Source organism: Euprymna scolopes, chromosome 35 (assembly GCF_053919585.1).
Source record: "Euprymna scolopes isolate OS-2025 chromosome 35, ASM5391958v1, whole genome shotgun sequence".
NCBI lineage: Eukaryota > Metazoa > Mollusca > Cephalopoda > Sepiida > Sepiolidae > Euprymna > Euprymna scolopes.
Window position 1 is genome coordinate 23,404,951 of NC_136516.1, and position 20,298 is coordinate 23,425,248.

A 20,298-nucleotide genomic window follows, 5' to 3' on the forward strand; every position below is an offset into this window, starting at 1 on the left:
TCGAATCCGGTCATATTTTTGTTCGCTTTCACTGCTTTGAAAAGAAGCCAACGTTTTGTCGTGAAAGAAACACAGACACAATTTCGACGCTATTTGCTCTCAACTCAAACGAACTTACGTGATTAAAATAGGAATTAAATCCCGGAGAAAATTAATGGATAATCTTTCACATGGGTAAGAAAAGAACACATGAAGCGAGAAATAGAATCTTTACTGACAGAACATTGTGATTATTACTAGCAACTTCAAAGTTAAAATAATAAAACCTATTAAAACAGTAAACGTGAACAAAGTGAAGAAACGATAAACATTATAGGTGAATGCGGCAAGCTCTAGCACATAAAGAATATAACAGCCAACACGACTGCGTAGAGAAAGCAGTGAACTGGCATCTCTGTAAACGAATGCAGCTTGGACATACGGACAAATAGTATAAACACAAACTGAAGAGAATACATTGAGAACATTGCCAGGACCGCTGCGAAGAAGGTGGGTTCTCTCTAACGTGCTAGAAAGCTATTAACGCCTGAAAGTATCCTGTAACTTTGTTAGGCCACCATTCACCCATGTATGGAGTATTGTTGTCATATTTTGGGCTGGTGCATCTGCCACAAGTCTTTCGCTCCTAGACAAGGTTCAAAAGAGAGTCGCCAATCTGATAGGTCATGAACTGTCAGCTAAGCTTCAGCCTCTGTCGCATCGAAGAAATGTTGCATCCCTGACGAACTGCAAGCACTTGTGCCCCCTCGACGTAAATACCCCCGACAAACCTGACAAGCAGCTAAACCCACCCCTTCACAGTAGAGATCCCTAGATGCAAGAGAGATTTCTACTCCAGTGGCTTCTTCCCCAGAATAGCTAGACTTTGGAATTCCCTTCCGGTTCCCTGCTTCCCCGACTGTACTGACATGCAGAATTTCAAGTGTTACATGAACCAACACTTTGCTGCCCAACTTCCTACACAGTACTCCTGATTCTTATGTCCCTGATAGTAGCCCCATACAACAAAGTGACAATGTGCCTTATTTGAGGTGAAAATGCAAAAAAAAAAAATATCGGAAAATCATCTGGAACATAGAGGTACAAACATAAATTAATCTAAGAATAAAGATCGCACATCATAATCATTAAGAAGGAAAGAAACCGCAAAACATTTGACAAACAAAAACGAATATTGGAAAAAGCGTGTATGAATAAAAGAATAACAATCACTAAGGAAAAAAAATAATAAAGCATGTGGAAAAAAGAAATAACAACTGAAAAAAGTTTTTTTTTTAATCCAAAAAGGTAAAAAACGAAATTATTAAAAAAATACGAAAATAAGGTTTCAAGTGAGAATTCCGGTTTGTATGATATTCAATATGGCCGGCCTGTAATAACGTGATCATGAAATTTTTTCCTACAAATAGGTTACCACGTTTATGATGTAAAAACAGGTTTGTTTAAATAACATCAGAAGAATCGCATCTGTTGAGTTCATAGGCTGGAAGATCTCGGTGAAACATAAGATTACACTATTCTCCACCTGATAACGGAATAGTTTTAATTTAAAATTTTGGCAAATGAGGGAAGAAAAACGGGAGAAAAGATTCAAAGTTCCCTACAGAGAAACAATGTGTGTGATGTTTTCTTTTGCCGGCACAAAGAAGGTTGACGCACCGCAATAGAGACAGACTCCAAAATCTTTAAATGGTTTCTGGAGTCCGCTCTATGTAGCACCTCGAACCATTCTACTTTATATCTATCGGCACACCACTGGTTGTCAACCAAATGCTGGCCAATAGCAGAGTCTAAGGAGGGAGACCACCAGACCGCATCCTCCCTTGTCTGATCTTCGATGGAACGTGCTGGTTTATACAAGTCAAAAGATGCATACATTATTTTATTTTTTAATTAGGCATTACTTATGACTTCTAGCCGATAAAACTATTCCATTTGCGTTCACTTTGAAAATTCAACATCTCAAGCGTTTATAAGATACATTTAACATCCAAATGAATGCTTTGACGATGACAATTACGAATTACAAAAGGCGAACCATTATAAGGTAAAATATATGCATATATATATATATATATATATATATATATATATATATATATATATATATAAAACTGAACGTGTCTGTCTGTCTGTGTGTTTGTGTGTGTGTCTGTCTGTGTACATTTCCCTACGCAATAACTCTGTCAATTTTTAGTCTATAGACTCGAAATTTGAAATACCGGGTACTGAGATTTGGGAAAATCGATGTGACGGGTGTCAGCCAGAAATTTGGCTGTTAAGGGGTCAAATTTCAACGATTTGACCTTTAAGAACTCTACCAAACTCCTCCGACAATTTTGGGTCTAGACACTTGAAATTTTAGATATAGGTTCCTTGAACCTGGATCTAACTTAATAAAGTAATATGAGCCCGAAACAATAAATTTTAAGGGGTCATAATAGGGGTCAAATTTAAAAAAATTAACCATTTTTTTTGTTTTTTTGCTTTTTTTGCACAGCATACACATCCAAAAACCCGAGCAAAGCCGGGCACCCCTGCTAGTATATATATATATATATATATATATATATATATATATATATATATATATATATATATTTGTTAAACTTTCTTAAAAACATCTTATTATAACCTTATATTTAAACCTAATTCAGCTTTATAATTTTATTCTAATATTTTTATTCTCAACTTATCTTACTTTGTTTATCAACATCAATAAGTATCTATTTTCCTTTATATTTGAATATTTTCCAGATACATCTGCCTTACTTTAAAAATGCTAGGTTTATTTTGGTGTCTTTTAAAAAAAACACCTAATATTTTTGCTGATGAGGAGACTTTGTTTGAAAAACTATATGTGAAAATTATTGCCCATGATTTAATATCTATCTCAATAAAAACATCGTTTCCGAAACGATCGTACAATTTATTGAGTTTGTTGTGTTCCTTATGAAACAGATTTTTAATTTTAAATATAAATTATCAATCATGTTACTAAATATATATATATATATATATATATATATATATATATATATATATATATATATATATATATATAGGGCACATTCACGTTTGCATACCTGTTCTCGCTAGATCACCGAAGTTAAGCAACGTTGAGCTCTGGTCATTACTAAAATCGGTGACTAATTTGGGAATACCAGATGAAGCCTACTTCTTTGGAGAAAGTCGGTTAAATAAGCATATTTCAGTTCCGTTTCCATTTTTTCCAAGAGACATTGGAAGCAGATTTGCTGTAAGTTTTTTTTTCTATAAGGTAGTGATGAACGCAAGACCAAGAAGCTTGTCAAAGCAGAGTGTTCCCCTGTTATTTGATTTCAATTGGTGACAGGTGGGGATCAAACATTGATCGTGAAAAGATAAAAGGCTGGTGTTTGTACATTTCAATTAACTAGCAACTTTTCGCCTCATTGAATCACGATCTCAAGGTCGGAGAAAAAAGCTCAGAGAGGTCACGGTCAGTGGTAGCGTTTCATGATAATGTTGCCTGCGAATAATTTGACCAATGACCTTAAACTGTCATTTGGGAGATCATTAGTGAAGATTAGGACCAAAGTTATGTTCAAGATGAATACTTGAGTGTTGATAATTTGAACGCCCGGCTCTCGCCCATCGACGATTTATTTTATAAACATATCGCAGAGAAATTATGTGATCGTTGAGAAGACATTTCCAAATATCCCATATCTTGTCAAGTAGATCTTTCTGCAAAACCATATAAAATATATTTGATTTATCAAGAACTATTGCTCTAGAATTTTACCTTTGTCGATAGATTCATAGATCTTGTTGGAAACTACAGTCAGTACATCAGCTGTAGATCTCGCAAGACGGAAACCATATTGTTTGTCGCTGAAATGGTTGTTTTTCCTGAGGTGATTAACTGCCTTTTGAATTATTACGGACTCGAGCAATGTACCCATGACCCCCCCCCCCCCAAAAAAAAACAGAAAAGACTAATGGGCTTGTACTGAGGACAAGAGGACAGGTATTTTTAAATACTGGACAGGCTAATAGGGTTTTCCAAGACCTTGTGAAATATTTCTCTGGACAGTGTTTGCACAGCTTTGCACGAATTTGAGCTGGTTCTGATTGCAGCTTTTTGAGAATTTTCATTAGAATATTGTCAGGTCCAGTTGCTTTGTCAGCATCAATATTTGTCTTTTTTTTTTGGCAACATTACAGACACAAATGCAGATGTTGCTCAGATTTGAGATTTTATTGGCTACGACAAAACCCCATAAATCAACATTTCTACTGAAAAAAGTGTGGTTTTCACTATTCAGTCACCTCATTGTAACTCATGCGGGGTTTCCACTTATAGGAACTCTGGCAGGAGGTCACCAATTTTTAAGAATGTGAGTCGGTGTTCACAAATTCATAATTGGCATCTATCGATTTTTGGACCAAAGTTGCAGGCGCAGGGATCTCTTGAAGTTGAAAGTACTAGAGCATCCGCGAGACCGTTTAAGAAAAAAATAACGAAATCGCCGATTAATAGAAAGATGTCACCATATAACACCCTCCCATACATAAAATAAAAATATAGAAATATCCACGACAATAATGACACATTACAAAGAACTCATAAACACTCTATTAATATGAAATAACAACATGTATGTACACACTAGAAATATTAATTTAAATCGTTCCAATGTAAGTATTTTCTTGTAATGAGTGTTCATTATTTGAGACTAGCTATATGTGGATTTCGTGAGAATAACATGGAGTTTAAAATTACTGATTTTTATGAAGAGTGCCATGCGTGGTTCAAAATTAATGCGATTATTTTCTGAGATAAAAACAGTCACTAAAACATGTAAGCGAACTACGTGTGTGTATATGTGTGTATATTACATAAGAAAACAGTAGTTCAAAACAACATTGTTTAAAAGAAGAATAAATTTTCGTTTGATGCGGTAATTTTCCATGAGGAGAATTAAGGTTCGTGTGCATGTGTGGGATTTTAAAGTTTTTCAGTGGCAGAGTCTCATTCACATCAAGTTTGGGAAATTAAACTGGAATTAGCTGACTGTGTTTTCGCGATACATCCTATACAACGATATTCTCGAACGTTCCAGCCGGTTTGCTGTATCACTATACGCTAACACGTACTTAATTTCTTTTGTTCTCTGTGCGGGTGCTCAATGTTACGTGCTTACACGTTCTGCTACTCGTGGGCACTGAAAACGGTGATTGCTACGAAAATGTTCCTGCCAAAGATTTGTTTCGGTCATATGTAGCGGTCGCTACAACCTTGATATTGACCTTTGACCTTGATTAGACAATGACTGTTAGTTTTTACCTAGGTTGGTGACGTTTACTTGAGCAATCTGGATGCTACTTTGCACAGCTTGATCTAAATAAAATACCCGTCTTAGGACAGTTTATTATATGCTACGCAAATAGCATATAAAGTATCCTAAAACTAAGTATTTTGAAATTTAAATTAGTATTTATAAAGGTCGTTAAATTTGTGACACAATTCATATTGAGTGGCACGCATACCGGTGTTCGTTTATATTGGACCTTTAAACTTTAGTAAACGATCGATAAAAAAGGGCCCCAACACAAACTTACAATAGCTATTTGATCTTTCCCAAATTTTTACAGTTTTTACAAGATTTCCCCTATATTAAAAAAAAAATAAAGAGAATAAGAGTAATGCACGCAGCCATGACAAAATAAATATATCATATTCCAAAAGTTACGTACATTGATTGAATGGTTTTATTTTTATTAAAAATATCATTAGAAAGCGATTAATGAGAATTTGCGAGCATTACAATATAGATATTTCACTTTTAGAATTATTATTATCTACTTGTTTGAAAATTGTTCAAAATGGCGGATGAGAGAATCGCTCCAATACACTTTTAACCATGAAATATGATGTTCTTGATAATAATTAATCTACTTGATAAATTGACATGATTTTTGGAATATTATGATTTTGTATAATTACGAATGATACAGATTTTAATTCATTTATTTTATATATATGAGAACTCTGGTGAATAACAATTTTACTTAGGAACAGTTCATATGATCTTGGAATAACAGTTTATTATTTTTATGTTTTACTACATCTCTCGTGTGCCATGAGTTATAGAGAAGCCACGCACATATTGAGTGACGTATGTCGATGTTTACATTTATTGATTTGTATTTTTCCACCCTTTAAAGGATTATCATGCTCGAATTTTTCTTTTTCCCCGCAAGCTCACCGAATCTTCTCAAATAAATGCAATATTTATGTTTTATATAAAGGATCAGACATCTTTAAATAGATCGGATTGGGCTTCTGCAACTGACAGATGTAATCATGGCATGAATAATCCGACAGTGTACACATACCAGCAGTGAGATTACGCCCCCACCTTAAACAGTCACTTGTCTAATCATTTTATTGACGATAACGGCACACAATGCTTACAACAACGACCACAAGGGTGTATAGGACATCATACACGAATATTCCATCATTTTTTATATGTATTCCAGCAAATTTTACAAAATATTTGCAATCTATAATATAAACCTCACCTGTCTGTTTAAATGTATGTATGTATGTATGTATGTATGCATGTATGCATGTGTGTATATGTGCATTTATGTATGTATGTGTGTATGTATGTATGCATGCATGCATGTATGCATGTATGCATGCATGTATGTATGTATTATGTATGTCTGCCTTAAACTTTCGAAAGAGGCAAGGGATTTTCAAAAGATGGTATCGTTATGAAGCCCGACCCTTCGGACGACAGATATCGAAAAATTGGTCAAAAACATTAATTCCTTCGACTTCAACTCGGCACATTTCTACAAGGAGGAGTAGCTTTTCCTGACAATATTTTCGAAAGTCATCCTCTCTTTTAGATTGTCTAGCCTTTATTTAAGCCTTCACTTTGGGGATAGACATAACGGTCACATCTTTTTCACGTTATTTTCCTCCTTCGCAGTACGGGTTTGAGCCTGCCTACTGCCACTTTTTATTTATTTATTTATTTATTTTTGCTCAACACACATCTGCAAACACCCGACAACACCGAGCATCCAGATTAATATATATATATATATATATATATATATATATATATATATATATATATATATATATATATACTAGCATGGGGACTGACGATTCCAGAGTGTTTGAAGGTGTGTGTTGAGCAAAGAAAAAATGATTGTAGTAGGAAGGCAGGCTCGAACCCGTACCACAAAGGAGGAAAAGAACGGGGAAAAACGTGACGTCTTTGCTGTTACGACCACCACCAAACCGGAAGTGAGGTAGAATTAAATTAAGGCTAGACAATCGAAAAGAGGGAATAACTTTCGAAAATATCGGTGAAAAAAGTGACCCCTCTCTGTAAAAAAGTGCCCAGTTTAAGGTGAAGATATTAATGTTTTTAGCCATTTTTTCGGTATTTGTCTTCTGAAGGGTCGAGCTTAAAAACGATACTAATCTTGTGAAAATCCGTCACCTCTGTCGAAGGTTTTAAACAGACATGCAAACATACATACACACATACATTTATATATCAAATTTTCGACCCAAATCGATTAAAAAGCTTTCCCTATCTCTGAATACGCTTTATGTAAAATTTCAAATGTTTAGACCCGAAATTGACTGAGTAATTTGGTAGAGACCGCACAGGTCAAAATTTTTAAAAATTTGACCCCTATTATGACCCTATAACATTTATTGTTTTATGCTCAAATCAAGTTATTAAGTTAGATCCATGTCCAAGGAACTTATATCTAAAGTTTCAAGTGTTTAGACCCCAAATTGGCGGAAAAGTTTGGTAGAGTTCTCAAAGATCAAATCGTTGAATTTTGATCCCTTAACAGCAAAATTTCTGGCCGGTAACGGATTACCAAGATTTGTCCAAATTTCCATAACCTGTCTATCAAATTTCGAGTTTGTAGACTTAAAATTGACAGAGTTATTGTCTAGGGAAATGTACACAGACAGACACACACACACAGAGACACTTTCACTTATATATATATAATTATTTTAACATAATATATATAATTATTGTAACATATTATATATACCGTATATTCCAGCGTATAAGGCGACGGTCAGATAAGACCAGGTAAATAATTGGAACAAATTGTATCATATATCGGTTGTATTAGACAACTGCTAAATAACGAAACCATCTTTGTTTAACCTTGGCAAAAAATGGAAACACTCGGTATCTTATGAAATGTTGTTTTTTTAAATATGATTTTTTTAAGTTTAAGGGGGGTCTTAATTATTGTAACTGAGCGCGTGGGAAAATATCAGGAGGGGATGTAAGATTGCTAGTTTACGCGGATATGAGAAGCAGCAGCCGAAAAAAAAATCGCATATGCAAATAAGGAAGTGTGCTTGAGCTGTCGCGACAAGAAAACGAAAAAAGGAAACCACGTGGTGGAAGCAAAGAAAAAGTGCGGTTAAAAAAAAAAGATGGCCGTGCAGAGTCGAAAACGAGAAATGGCTGTCCCCGGTCGGTGTGTAGCGGAGAAGAAAGAGCAACGCGATCCAAGTGTAATCTGACAGCGAGATGTGGAGAATGAAAACGGTGATAAATAATTTGTGTTAAAAAAAGAAAGAAAAGTAAAACCAAATCGGATTTAATTATTTTTCATTGTTTCTTTCTGTTTAACTATGCCCGACGGCGTGTGGGGTCCTAGAAAGAATTCAACTGTAACGAAAACGGTTCGAGCGTAACAGTCACATTACAATATTATTTGACTTATTTTATAAAATAAACCATTCATATTTTGGATTTATATTTTGGATCTTATTCTGATAACGTCTTGACCGATGCAACATCCTACCTTCTTCAGTTACATATTGTCCAACTCGTGAACCTTTATCTCGAACAAATGAAAATTGTAATAGGTTTCAAGCACAGTACTTTATTAAACCAACGGTGTGGATTGTTCTTGTTCTGTCAGTCATGATCGAAAAGTAATTCAAAATTGTATTTTAACACAGTAAATCCAGCGAATTAAATTTCAAAATTCAGAAGACTACTTTTTAGAAATTCTCATAACTTAGCACTTTTATCTGTTGCGCCGCTTCTGAACGTCGACAAGTATATTATAAATATTTGACATCTTCAAACATATTATTGTTTAGAAGTGTACTGATACACATTTTTACTGATACTTCGTGTAACTTCATATGTTTTTCATATTGATTCTTTTTTTTAATATCAGAATTTAAGTATCTTAAATGCTTTTGACATCGACAAAGACAGCAAATTGCCAGTATTGATTGCAAACATACGGTATTTTGGGCTGGTGGATCAATAAATTTTGCGCGAGACCAAAAAACATATGCACATGTGAGAACACCTTTGCTTCATACACACCCATATATATATATATATATATATATATATATATATATATATATATATATGTTGTTTTGTTTTGGTTTTAGCAATTTTTTGAATGAATTCAATTATTTACGAAAGTGCATTTTTACCTAAATGTGAGTTGGGAATAATTTTCTCTTTTAACCAATTTGGTACCCCCACATGGGGAGCGGTATATATATTATTTTTAAAATGTAATTAGCCACTGAAACGTGTTCCGTCGTCTACGACTCATCAGAGTGGCTGTATCTAGCGAGATTCGAAATCGGGACCCAACAGTAATGAGCCGAAACCCTTACCCCTGGACCATCTCGCCAGCTGTCCGGATATATCGCGATTTACTTAGATGTTGTTTTGTTTTGGTAATATATATATATATATATATATATATATATATATATATATATATATATATATATATATATGCTCTGCAATAGTATTGAGCACTCTCTTCAGGTTTTTACTAATTACCAGTTTTACAATATATATATATATATATATATAATGTAAAATTTTGTTGAAAATTCAAAGACTCACGTTTTCGTTTTTATAACCTTCGTTTATTTCCTGTATATATATATATATATATATATATATATATATATATATATATATATATATATATATATATATATATATTAGTGTATAGACGATTAATCGGAATCGGAATCGGAAAAATCGGAACATTTGGGGACATCGGAATCGGAAATATTATTTTCCAATGTCAAATCGATTCTTTTTATTCTGTTTTTTTATTTGACTTTTTTAAAGGTAAACTCTTCCATTGCTGATAATAATGATAAATTAGTAAATATTCATTGATTTTAAAATGCCAGTAAAGCAAAAATCGATATATCATCATGTAATTTTGACGTTTAGGAAAATATCTGCACATTTAATATGTGTTTTCACGAAAATCGGGGAAAATAACAATCTTATAGCTAAATAATTAGATATTTATAAAAAAATCGGAATCGGTAATTGTATCGTAATCGGAAATTTTGCATAGAATCGGTAATTGTATCGGAATCGGGAAAAATATTGGAATCGTCCAATCACTATATATATATATATATATATATATATATATATATATATATATATATATATATATATAACATTGAGGGAGTGAGGAAGCATGGCTGTGGAAATCCTTTTACCCGAAGACGATGTCCAGCATGTTAAAAATATACCTTTTGTTGTAAAAATCTAATGGATAAATATCTGAAAAAGTTGGTGGGGACAGGATATTTTTATGGAAACATAAATCGTAAAATTGCCAACTCATTAATGAAACAGCTGCAATGGAAAAAATCCAGGAAATAAACGAAGGTTATAAAAACGAAAACGTGAGTCTTTGAATTTTCAACAAAATTTTACACTATATATATATATATATATTGTAAAACTGGTAATTAGTAAAAAACTTAAGAGAGTGCTCAATACTATTGCAGAGCATATATGTATATATATATATATATATATATATATATATATATATATATATATAAAGTAGAAATTTTTCTGTGTATAAGTGAGTTTCTTATAGACTCCGAAACGGCTGAACAAATTTTCTTTAAAATTTACAGAACTTTATCGTATAAGTCTGGGAGTGATCTTATTTAAGTTTTGTCTCAGAATACCCCCGATAATTACCGAAAATCATTAATCGAAATTGTTAATTTATCTATCATCGGTAAAGTCATTTTTCCATGTCCTCGCTTAACTATAATGATATTACAACGGGCCGTGAAAATTATACTGTGGGTAAGTTGATAGCGTGTTTTTTTTTCTTTTTTTCTTTTTACCGAAAATCATTAATCGAAATTGTTAATTTATCTATCATCGGTAAAGTCATTTTTCCATGTCCTCGCTTAACTATAATGATATTACAACGGACCGTGAAAATTATACTGTGGGTAAGTTGATAGCGTGTTTTTTTTTGTTTGTTTTTTTTTTTTTTTTTTTTGCATGACGTGGTCTGTAGGTTCAAACCCCGCATGTAAATTTCTTTTTTTTCATTATCTGCAAAGAATTTTAAAAGACTTGAAAATTTACGTGTTTTTTGGTTTTATTTATTTATATATTTATTTGTTCATCTTTTTGCATGACGTGGTCTATAGGTTACAACCCGGACGTACATTTCTTAATGCTTTTTTTTCGATAACTGGAAACTAGTTTATATAAAATTAATTTCATAAAAGAAACAGTATGTTCTCTAAAATGCAATGTAGAATAACATATATTTTGGACTAAGTCGCTGCATGGAGGCACGCGAAGCTGTCTTCCGGGCGATTTCATGGATTTCGGTAACACTATATAGGAGTATAAAACATTCGTTGATCATCATTCAATCCTGGGTAAGGTTTGGTCTCCCTATTAGAGAGAGAGAGAGAAATACGCTTAAATGTGATATTTTAATTCATGCAGATGACGTATTTATTATTAAAGAGACATACTCTATCGATTATTATATTAAACCTTATGTATATTGGTGAGATCCACACTAAAAAGGAAGACTAGACTTGAAACCAGAACATAAACTTCCCACCCCCATTCGGTAGCCTTTGAGTCACTCTACTACGAATATATATATATATATATATATATATATATATATATATATATGTATATATATATATGTATATATATGTATGTATATATATGTATGCGTATATATATGTATATATATATATATATATATATATATATGATTGAAAGGTCTTGTCAGACGAGTGCCACTCCCTTAGTCACTGAAAGTGAAAGTCCATGAGCCGAAAATGACTTTAGTCCTGCCGGCAAAATTCACACGTTCAAACAGACATGACACTGAAGACGGTCACTAGTATACATACATATATATACATGCACGCATACATACACATACACACATTCATATAACACGCATGTATGCATACATACATACACAATACATAATACACATACATATACATGCATAAACATACACAAGATGGCCAAGGGGATACATATATATATATATATATATATATATATGCAAATATACATATATACACATGCACACATACATATCTGTAAACATACACACATATATACATACACAATGCATGCTATACATACATATACATACACACACGCACATACAAATACATAAACACATATACATACATATACACATATGTACACATATGCACATATACATATACATACACATGCATATATACACATACACACACATGCATATATGCAGATACACACACGCATGCATATATACACATTCAGACAAACAATATATATATACGTATATACATACACACATACATATATACATACATATACACATATACACATATACACATAGATATACACACATATACATACACCTGCACATGAACATACATACACCTATACATACATATATACATTACATGCTTCCAGCATTTCAGGCCTACACGTGTTACAACTTTTCCATGGCTGAGGTAGTATCTATACACAGATGATGTTACAGAGTTTTAGCTTTGTACGACAGCTAAATTTCTCTCTCTATCTCGGTTCAAAATGTTGACATACAGCAACAAGCAAGAGCAAGATAGCCAGCAACAAGTCAAACTGCAGACCAGCTTAATGCGGGTACTGGTCTTCCGTTTTATGTTTTTGTTTTTTTTTAAATCTAACAGATATATATATATATATATATATATATATATATATATATACACTCCTATAAATGTGTTTTTTATGCATTGATATTCATATGAAACCCTTTTTTTTTTGCTATTTATTTAAACAGAAAATACTACTTTCTTACATTCACTAGCAGAAGATCTATCTAGTTTGCATATTTTTTAAACATTTATTTTACTTAATTCCCTATTAGTTTTTTTCGATTTTCTCATGGGATGATCATCTTTAGTTTAGTATTACGTGTAATTATCATACCATTTTCGTAGAAAGCTTATAGTAACACGAAACTATTTTCATATATATTTATCTATGCAAATATGTTTTTGTTTTAAAAGTTTGGATACTAAACTCCTCGTACAGTTTTTGGTTTACAGACATGAAACTTCATATACAAAGTAATTCAACCTATGCAAAATTTTATATTTAAGTTTTATCCCGGAAACATCAATACAAAATTGTGAACATTTTACAAAAATGGAATTTGCCAAGCAAAGTTCAAACGACATCATTACGAATATGCATAGATAACGTAATAGCTAACGGTTCATGTTTTAATTTTTGGCCTCGCAGTAAACATGTCTTTATAGCTCAGTCATTAACGACAGAGAAGGAAAAATCGTAAAGTAAACGTATTGGGTTCGATTCCTTGTTTAGGTGCAGGAGTCATTTTTTTTAACTTTTGAAATAATTACTCCATATTAGGTATAATATAATATAATAATAAATACAAAGGCTGCATTAATCAAAATATCATATTTAAGCGTATTTTACAACCGGACAATGCGTGGTGCCCTGCTAATATATATATATATATATATATATTAATGGTCTTGTAATGCCACAGGGGAAAGGACAGAAGTAGAAAAACTAAAACTGTCTTGCCAGGACGCTATATATACAAATGTAAACTATTTTTGGCATATTTTATTGGTTTGAAAATATAGGTTCTTTTTTACAATTGCCATAAAATTTGAACCATAGGAAAGTATTATAATCTTTAAAAAGCCTGCAAATTTTCATGTAATTTCGTCTCATAGAACCACATATATAGGCATTTCAATATTCAATTTGGCTACGAGTATAGATATATCCAGACAAAAGTCGCCTCGCAACGCCATAGAAAAGACAACCAAGCAAAAAGATTATAAAGAAAATTCATCCCAAAGCAGAAAAACTAAAGCTGGCTTGCTCAGACACTATATATAAATAAATGTATGCTAATTTGGGCATCTTTGATTGATTTGAAAATATAGATTCTTTTTAATCAATTTTCATAAAATTGTTACTATAAATAACATTCTAATCTTTTAAAAGCTTGAAAATCTTAATATATTTTCGGCCCATAGAACCAAAGATACGCGCATTTCCATATTCAATTTGGCGACGAGTATTTTTTTTTTTATAGTTTTTAGATTTATACATAAAGAGATATACCACTTTTTTTAAAAAATCAATTTTATAAGTGTGAAATCTCGGCAATTAGTGAGCAGAATTTAATAAATGAAGGATTGTTGGAAAGCAATTACCCTGAATTGTATAGTTAGGTATGTGACATTTGCTTTTCAGTTTGCACATTACTTTTTCAAGAAGTGAAAAATGACCTTTCTATATTAATTTTACGTAAAATCAGCACCCACTTAAAGACCACCTTGACTATAAAGTGAATACGCAATAATTAATATAATAGATTGAGTCCCTACTTTGTATATGCTTCATATCTTTGAAACATCTCGTTTAATGGGATTTTTTACTGTTATTTTTGTTTTCAGCCCCCTCGAAAACGTATATAGTGATAATTTTAAAGGATTTTCTGTGGATGGAAGATACTGCACCTCTACCAATATTTCAATCATAGTCATTTGTTTTCCTAGTTTTGCATGTGAATTACAAAATATCTTATATTTTCCCCAAAACTCTGGTATTAATGGAGAGGAGAAAAAATATGCTGCTCTGGTTTCAAATGTTAAAAAATAACAGCAAAGGAAGACTTGATTTAAAATATTTCTCATATGTTATATCCCCATTCTTTTGGAAATAGGGTGCGATTATGAATATCTCCCGTATGCAAATAAGCCTTATACACGGTCAAATTTACTTTATGTACGAAAACTAAAGTTAAATTCAAGTTTTACGATATCTCTTATATTAAAAAATAGAGAATAATTAGAAGATTCCTTCCACTACCCACGTAAAGAATTTCTCTTTAAAAAATAAGGTAATTATTTCGGCCCGGTAATAAGAGTGCATGAGTACCAAATATTCTATTCAAGTAACTTGATTATGTAGAAGAGCTGAAATCTGTTCAATGTAGCCACCTTCAGCCACAATAAATTCTTTGATACGGGTCAGGAACTGGGAGCATCACGAGACATCTCTGGCTCGGTTTAGCAGAGACCAAATCCATTCGGCTACCATTAACCGCGTGAAATAACGTCGAATTTAAACATTTTATTTTAAATGTTCATTTACGTCAGTCAGAGAGTGATCTAATCGTTATACGATGATCTATGCATAAGAGCTAAGTTGACCGACTTTTAATTCAACTGAAAGTGCTCAACGATAAGAAACGAATTTCTTAAAGGGGTTGTCATAATTATTTTTTTACTGTACTAATTATTAAATACCTACAAACCTTAGTGTTTCATCCTTATATATATATATATATATATACATATATATATATATAAATATGTGTGTATATATATATGTAGATATATATGTATGTATATATATATAAGTATATATATATATATATATATATATATGTATTTATTCATTTATTTATTTATTTTTTACAACAGTAATCTACGTATATGCATGTTTCGGGGCCCATGTACGTAGATTACTGTTTTAAAAAATAATAAGTAAATAAAATATTATTTGTTTAGGTCCAAAATAAAAAATGGGCGATTTCTAAAAAACAAAATATAAAAAAATCATTCGATCTTCAAGGTGAAGACGCTAACCTCAATTTCGTTTAAAAGTCAACAAAAAAATCTACGTGTATATATATATATATATATATATATATATATATATATATATATATATATATATATTTCAAGGAGATTAGAACAATAGTCTAAAGAGATGAGTGTATTCAATGTAACAGTGAAATTACTAGTTTAATTAAAATACAGGAAAGAAAAAGTGCTCGTTGTAATTTAGATATATAATAAGCTCGATAGGTAAATATCCCAGAGCTAATTCAATATTAAGTAATGTGATTGATAATTGAAAATTTAAAAATCAAATTATAATTAAATTAAAAATCCGTTTCATAAGAAGGAACAACAAAATCAATTATCTGTATGATCGTTTCGGAAAACCGTGTTTTTATTGTGGTAGACATCAAGTTACGGACAATAATTATTAATATAGTTTTTTAATAAACAAGGTCTCCTCGTCAGCAAATTTTAGAGGGTTTTTATTAAATCTAAAAGACACCATAAATAAACCTAGCATTAAAAGTAATGCAGATGTATCTGAAAAAAATTGAAATAAAAGGTATATATATATATATATATATATATATATATATATATATATTATATATATGTATTATATATATATTATATATATCATATACATATTATATATATATATTATATATATATTACATATATATAGTATATATATTATATATGTATTATATATTATATATTATATATATATATATATATTATATATATATATATATATATATATTATACAGGGTGTCCACAAAGTCTGGCTACATTATGTAGCCAGACTTTGTGGACACCTTGTATATTATATATATATATATATATATATATATATATATATATATTATATATATATTATATATATATTATATATTATATATATATATATTTTATATATATATTATATATACATATATTATATGTTATATATATATTATATATTATATATATATATATATATATTATATATCGTTTTAAAGTCAACAACAAAATCTACGTATATATATATATATATATATATATATATATATATATATATATATATATATATATATATATATATACGAGAGAGAAAGTGCACAGAAATAAGGAAGATAACATACTTTTAACTAAACAAATTGTCTTCAATCACTTCTGGTCTTCAAAACAGCGATTGTTACGTTAATATTTGAAAACCTGACGAATGAATAATATGTAAGAATAGAAGTATTTCTATTTAGAAACTATTCGTAATCTTTTCGTAAAGAAAATGGCCGACAAACCGAAATAAAAAATGTTTGCGAAACGCTGCACTTGATGGCTAGCAATTTTCATGCGTTCCAATTCTGGGAAATTGTGACTAAGAATATAAACAAGACGATGAAATAGAAACAAAGCATTGCAAATAAAAGAAGAAATAAAGGAAAGTGTCAATAAAAAGAAGAATCGCGGAAAAAATGAGGAAATGAAGTGACGGCGAATATGTAAACGAGTCCAGTAAAAAAAAAATTATCAGAGGGCGCTTGATGTTCCACAGCTTCAGACTAAGGAGAAGATGTTTCTCACATATAAGATAGGACGTTTGTATGGTTGGTCCTTTTTTATGAAATCACAAGCCTTTCTACAGTAGCATCCAAATCTAAGTGACAAAAATTTAAAACTTAAGATTTGTAAGAAATAACAAGTGTTAAAAGCTGAAATTTTGACAACTGGTAGTCGTTATCATCCATAATAACATACTAAAATTTGAATCATTTGCAAAGGATAGAAAAAGATTTATTCATGAATAAGACTCATAATTTCGACGTATGAGCTTCACCACAACTGTTAAGTTGTTCGGAAATCCACACAGATGACTTGCTACTGTCAGTGACCTATGTTGTAGGGATACTATGTAGGAAGTTTAGCAGCAAGATTTCTGTTCACATTACACTTGAACTTCTGCATGACAGTACAGTTGGGGAAGCAGGAAACTGGAAGAGAATTTGAAAGTCCTGCCGTTCTGGGGAATAAGCTATTAGAGTAGAAGGTTTTCTTAGATCTGGGGATTTCGACTGTGTAGGGGTGGAACTTTGCTGTTTGTGGGGTTTGTCGGGGGTATTTTCGTCGAGGGGGTACAAGGGCTTGTAGTTCATCAGAGCATCCATAATTGAAATACTTGTAAAACGGGCAGTGGGATGCAACATTTCGTCGATGGAATAGGGGCTAGAGCTTAGATGGCAGTTCGACACGTATTAGGTTGGTGACTCTCATTTAAACCCTGTTCAGGTACACTCGCATTTATATAATTTTTTTTTTGGATGTACGCCCATCCAGGACAACCTGGATTCTTCTCTCATTGTAGAAAGATATAATTATGCTAAGCATTCGTCCAGTAATACGATAGGATTTTATTTTCATGAGAAGACAATCGTGCCATACACTGTCAAAAGCCTTAGATATATCTAGGGCTACAGACCTCCCCTATTCTGCCTTATCCAGTGCTTGGTATAATCGTCTAGAAATTATAATTAGATTAGTTTTTTTTCAATTTTTTTATTACATTTTCACCCCAAACAAGGCACATTGTCACTTTGGTGTAGGGGGCTACTATACGGGGCAACAACTACTGGGGTACTATGTTGGGATATTGGCAGCAAGATGTCCGTCCATGTTACACTTGAACTTCTGCATATCAGTACAGTTAGGGAAGCAGGGACCCCGAATGGAATTCCAGAGTTTAGCGGTTCTGGGGAAGAAACTATTGGAGTAGAAAGATGTTTTACATCTAGGGATCTCTATCGTGTTGGGGTAGGATTTAGCTGCCTGTCGCGTTTGTCGAGGGTGTCTACATCGTGGGGGCACAAGTGACTGCAGTTCATCAGAGCATTCACCATTAAAATACTTGTAGAACAGGCATAAGGATGCAATATTACGTCAATGGGACAGAGGCTGAAGCTTAGATGCCAGTTCAGGGCCTATCAGATTTGCGACTAGACTAGTAGCAGATGCACCAGCCCAAATGTGACAGCAATACTCCATACATGGGCGAATGGTGGTCTTATAGAGGTACAGGATACTTTCGGGTGTTAGTAGTTGTCTAGCACGGTAGAGAGAGCCTACCTTCTTCGCAGCCGCCCTGGCAACGCTTTCAATGCAATTGTTCCAACTCATGTTTCTCTGTTAACGTTAGACCAAGCAGTTAGAATGGCTGCAGTAGAACGGGCTTGCCGAGATCCATATAGGTGTTCAAGCAGTTTTAGCAGCTGTAAGGTGGTAGACTAGAGCTTGATTGGTTAAGGAGTCATATATTTTGGCGAAAAGTGGGTGGAAGCTAATTGGGAGATATTTGAGTACAGTTGTGTACAAGCAATCATACTTTTTTTGTAATTATTACTAAGCACTGCTGACAAAACTAAGCATACGGTACAACGCGGGTTTTTACATTCTCTTCTCCTAGATGCACGTCTTAAGGAAGACTGGTGTTTCGTCTCTCCCAGTGTATTAATGCTCTCCCAGGTGCGAACCTCGAAATGTCTACGACACGGCGTAGTACATACAGCGTCTGATCTTTCCAAGTTGTCACCCATCTGGTACTAGCCAGGCTCATCTTTGCTTAACTTCGGAGAACCGGTGATTGTGCTTTATTATATATATATATATATATATATATATGTATATATATATATGTATGTATATGTATATATATATATATATATATAATGTGTGTATGCGTGTGTGTATATGTTACACAATGAAGAAGATCCCTTTTTGCGAGAGATGGGGGATTCTACATTAATATACGTTACACCTTACTTGTGCCTGGCTGTACTTGTGGGGAGGCAAGAAAATATCCGTTATTTTAAAAAAATGATGACTCTTTCAGTAACTGTGATTATTTAGGTATGGTTCGAGTCTAGAATGACAATTGTTTATCAACCAAGTCAAAACAATCTGGGACATCATGTTCAAAAGGTCAAACCCTAAAAAACTCGTCATTAAGACCTACAAAAACTTAACAATATTCAAGTGTTATGTATGAATGTCTCTCCGTTCTTCCTGTCTTTCGTTCACCTTCGTTCTTTCTCTTTCAACGTGGAAAGAGGGAAAAATTAAAGTGTATTGTTTTTGGTCGTATGCTAGCGACGCATTTTTCGCCAGTCAACAACGGACGGTCGAGAATGTTTTTAAATGTTGAACTTTCGTTTTAATTTTTTAGAATAAATAATTTCATTTTATATGAAATAAATATCTTGTTTGCTTATTCTATGCAGCGTTCAATTTCAGATCAACGGTTCCCGTTA